Raw genomic sequence first — 5,665 nt, 5'->3', positions numbered from 1 at the left:
GCTATTGCGCCTCCCGATTATAATTACAATAAGGACAATAATAACCTCAACAGCAAACACAGGAAACTGTGGTTGTATAAACAAGAACAACAACTCGAAAACCACGGAGACGCGAGCGTGATAATAAGTTGCAACACCTTCCATAATCCCCTGCCCCTGCACCAGCTGCTTCTTCTGCTCCTCCTTTCCCTCCTGATGCTGCTGTCCTCCTGCCCCTCCACCTCTTTCTCCTCCTCCTCCTCCTCCTCCTCCTCCTGTTCCTCCTCATCTTCCTCCTCCTGTTCCTCCACTTCTTCCTCCTCCTGTTCCTCCTCTTCTTCCTCCTCCTGTTCCTCCTCTTCTTCCTCCTCCATTTCCTCCTCCTCTTCCTCCTCGTCTTCCTCCTCCACTTCCTCTTCCTCTTCCTCCTCCACCACCTCCCCTCCGCCTCCTCCTCCTCCTCCTCCTCCTCCTCCTCCTCCTCCTCTACCCCTTCACTTCTTCTTCGCTATTATTACAACCATCCTCACTACTATCATTCCTACAACCAATACTAGCACCATCATCATCATCATCATCATCATCATCATCATCATCATCATCATCATCATCATCATCAAAATCATCATCATCATTGTCATCATTGCAATCTTCCCACCACCAACACCACCACCACCACCACCACCACCGTCCGTCACCCCCACTATCGCCTTCATCATTAATGTTCTTGATGAATGTGATCACAATGATCATCATAATAGCGATGATAACGATGATGATGATAATGATGGTGGTGGTGATGATGATGATGATGATGATGATGATGATAACGATGATGATGATAATGATGGTGGTGGTGATGATGATGATGATGATGATGATGATGATTTCTAATCACATGACCGATAGTAACTTTCCTGTTATCAACAACAAACGTTCACATGACAAAAAATTATGACTGACGTAATATATTAAAATGAAGGAATGAAAAGATAGGCAAAAAAGGGTGACAGCATAAATTCGGTATAAAATATAAAATCTTTCTGTCCATAATGTCCTTTCATAGATCTTGCAAATAAATATGGAAAATGCGGAAGACGACACACACACACACACACACACACACACACACACACACATATACATATATACACACACATATATACATATACACACACACACACACACACACACACATATATATATATATATATATATATATATATATATATACATATATATATATATGATACATATATATATGTATAGATATGTATATATATGCATATATATATATATATATATATATATATATATATATATATATATACACTCACATATATATAAATATACATTGAAGTATATATACGTATACACATATATAATTCTATATATATGTATACGTGTATATATATATATATATATATATAGACATATATATTTATATATATGATACATATATATATGTATACGTGTATATATATATATATATATATATATATATATATATATATATATATATATATATATATATATATATATATATACATATACATATATATATGTATGGATGTAAATGTATATATGAAACCAGCTTAAGCGTTTTATTGCTATTAAGTTTCCTCGCATTTATGTTGCACATTTCCCTCTTTGATATTGACAATAACATAATAAACAAAATTGAAAATGTTTCTATGGCAGACAGACAAAGAGCAGAATGGAGAACACATATCATTATATATTATATATATTAGTAATGCAACTGACCGCTAGATCCTTTCATCCATCACGAAATAAGAGTTAGAGGGAGCTGGTTAGAGCAAATTTTATTCTGTTTCTCCATCTGTTTAAATTGATATTTTCTGTTTTCTCATTTTAGGTTGTGAATTGTGCGGTTTGAAAATAAATGTCATTCGATTATTTGAAATTTCATCTTTGAACAAAATGCTGTATCTTTTTTTTTTTGCTTGCTGTTTGGCCTCAACGTAATTCTGATGCGGCAGACTCATAATCCTCTTTCCTGAAGGCATAAAGTGTGAAATTTTGGGAGAGGGTTATAATCGATTACATTGGTCCCAGAGCTCAACTGGTACTTATTTTATCGACCCCGAAGTATGAAAGGCAAAGTCGATCACGACGGAATTTTAACTCAGAGCGTAACGAGCCGGAAGAAATGTTGCTAAGCTTTTTGTCCGTTGTGCTAACGATGCAGCCAGCTCGTCTCCTTGAGGAGACCTATGATTAAAGGCAGTCAAAATATGAATCAGGTGACTAAATCGGTGGCCAATTGGTTGAGTTGTTAGAACGTCGGATAAATTGCTCTATATTAATCGTTCCTATGATCTAAGTTCAAATCTCACAGTGTTCGAATTTTCCTTCCATCATTTCTTGTCGATAAATACAATATTTAATACTTGACATATAGGCATTAAAAAGTTGTGTAAGCAATATGTATGTCATGGTATGTCTGTACAGGATTATGTGCCATACATGATCTAACACTTAGTATACAGCAGTTAAGATGTGTATAACAAATATATCCAATATTATGATATATCTCTACATCACATAAGTGACGATGGCAAATCTAATCCATCCTGTTTGGTACGACCACTTGGTGCCTGGATATTTTTTCCCGTCTGGAGATAACTTCCTCCCTACCTCTGTGCCACCAGTTTCAGTGACAGTGAAAATTGTAACGGCTGGTGATCTTCCTCCACTGACTGGTCCATTAAAAATAAAACAGAACAGAGAAGTGAGACGTATCTCGTATGGTATGATAACTCTGATATGTTATACAAAAACGTAGTAGTCTTTATCACATAATTTCTCTAAATTGTCACACTTCACATACATTAAATTTGTAGGTCAGACAATATAGGAGAAAGGTTAAGTAGCTCAGAAAAACTTTCTGCATATTAAGTGCAAATATGATTGTGACAAATATGAATAACTGTAATTATTCATGTGGTTGGCACTCCGTCGGTTACGACGATGAGGGTTGCAGTTGATCCGATCAATAGAACAGCCTGCTCGTGAAATTAACATGTGAGTGGCTGAGCACTCCACAGACATGTGCACCTTTAACACAGTTCTTGGGGAGATTCAGCGTGACACAGTGTGACAAGGCTGGCCCTTTGAAATACAGGTACAACTGAAACAGGAAGAGTGAGAGAAAGTTGTGGTGAAAGAGTACAGCAGGGTTCACCATCACCCCCTGCCGGAGCCTCGTAGAACTTTAGGTGTTTTCGCTCAATAAACACTCACAATGCCCGTTCTGGGAATCGAAACCACGATCCTACGACCGCGAGTCCACTGCCCTAACCACTGGGCCATTACGCCTCCACAATTGTTCATGTAATTAGTACTAAAAGCTCTCTCTAGAAGTATATGAATGTAAAATGATAAACAACGAAGATACACAACTTCATTAAAATCAGTCAAGGGAAACTTTAGAGGAAATAAAGAGAATTAAATATTTTAGTCAACAACTCGTTAAAAAAAAAACAAACAAACTTGTTTCGCTATTTTTAAACGTCTTCAGAGAAGTATACTCTACTGTGATGGCGAGATTATAAGTGGTCAATAAAATCAATCATCAAATATAGAATTTCAGATAATCGATTTTTATTGGAGTTATCTCGCTTGCATGTTGTTTCAAGATTTTAAATTCCTATAAAGAAATATTTTGTCTTCTACTCGCATGACTAACTCAGCAGATCTGTGCATTACATAATCGGGTTTGTTTCGTATCTGTATTGGTAATTCAAAATTGCCACTGACGTATTTTCCTGCTCAGTATTGCCCCTTTTTTCACTCTCCTGTCTTAGAAAGAACTTTTCCTCCACCACCTCCTCTTCCTGTCCTTCCACTATATAACCTCGTGGGCATCGGTGTCGATTTTTTCTTCCTCCGTTTTTCCATTCTTTGAACTTTCCGTCTTTCCGACGAAGGGCTGCGCCCGAAACGTCATACTCTCTCTCTTTCCTTTCCCGAGCGTCTAATAACACTATCCGTATCACGTCCTCACTTTGTTGTTTTTTGTTATTGTTTTTTGTCTTTTTTAAAAACTTATATATATATATATATATATATATATATATATATATATATATATATATATATATATATATATATATATATATATATATATATATGTATATATATATATTTATATATATATATATATATATATATATATATATATATATGGGAGAATATACAAATAATAACAACAGACGAGGACAGGTGGTGTAAATAACAAAAGTATATATTAGTATGACGCTCGGGAATACGGAAAGTCTTTGACGTTTCGAGCTACGCTCTTCAACAGAAAGAATACGGAGACAAGGAGAAAAACACGGAGAAAAACACTGAGAAAAACACGGAGAAAAAATTGAATATATATATATATATATATATATATATATATATATATATATATATACACATATATTTACAACTAAAAGGGTAAAGGATTATCAATTTATTAATCTATTAATAAATTAATAATTAATAATTTTTACCAAGCCCTTCGGTATGTAAACACCATTATCGGTGAAGAACTTATTTAAAAGTTCTTATACATTTATGAACATAATTAAGAGATCAGCAACAGTTGCTTCACCACATACCGAAGTTCAGAAATAGCAGCTAAAGTGCCGAAACTCCAACAGATAGCAGTACTTGTAACTCACAAAGGCAAACAAGAAGAAAAAACAACGAACCTAACCAGTCGTAATTAATCATAGACGCGTTTCTGGTTTAGAAGGGTAAAAACTCTTCATTTCCTCATCAGTATGATATTCCAGTTGCAAATTCGACGATGCTGGCAATTGTGCATGCACGACCGAGCGACACCATGCATCGGCACAATGTGAAACCATCTTCGAACCTACATAGGCCAGCCATCGTCGAATTTGCAACTGGAATATCATACTGATGAGGACATGAAGAGTTTTTACCCTTCTAAGCCAGAAACGCGTCTATGATTAATTACGACTGGCTAGGTTCGTTTTTCTTTCTTCTTGTTTTGCCTTTGTGAGTTACAAGTACTGCTATCTGTTGGAGTTTCGGCACTTTAGCTGCTATTTCTGAATTTAGGTATGTGGTGAAACAACTGTTGCTGATCCCTTAATTATGTTTATATATGTATATATATATATATATATATATATATATATATATATATATATATATATATATATATATATATATATATATATATATATATATATATATATATATATATATATATATATATATATATATATATATATATATATATATATATATATATATATATATATATATATATATATATATATATCTAAATAGGGCAGCTAGCTGACAGAATCGTCAGTACGCCGGACAATATACATAGCGGCACTTTTTCCATTTTTACATTTTGTGTTCAATTGTCAATGAGGTCGACTTTGTTTTTTATCCTTTCGGAGTCGACGGGTACTAGTTGAGCACTGGGGACGATGTAGTCGACCAGCTCACTTCCTCTAAGTTTAAGGTCTTGTGCCTATAACAGAACGAATTAACGTTACTATTGTGTATATGTATATATTTTGGTCTTCATGGTAATTGGCTGTGGATGCATCGATGGTTATGTCAATGATAAGTAGTAGTATTGTTGTTCAATCCTCGGTCAGTTGAACAAGTGCATGATTGAAGTTCA

The sequence above is a fragment of the Octopus bimaculoides genome, chromosome 8 (assembly GCF_046866305.1).
Source record: "Octopus bimaculoides isolate indiv1 chromosome 8, ASM4686630v1, whole genome shotgun sequence".
Classification (NCBI taxonomy): Eukaryota; Metazoa; Mollusca; class Cephalopoda; order Octopoda; family Octopodidae; genus Octopus; species Octopus bimaculoides.
This window is presented reverse-complemented; position numbering follows the sequence as displayed.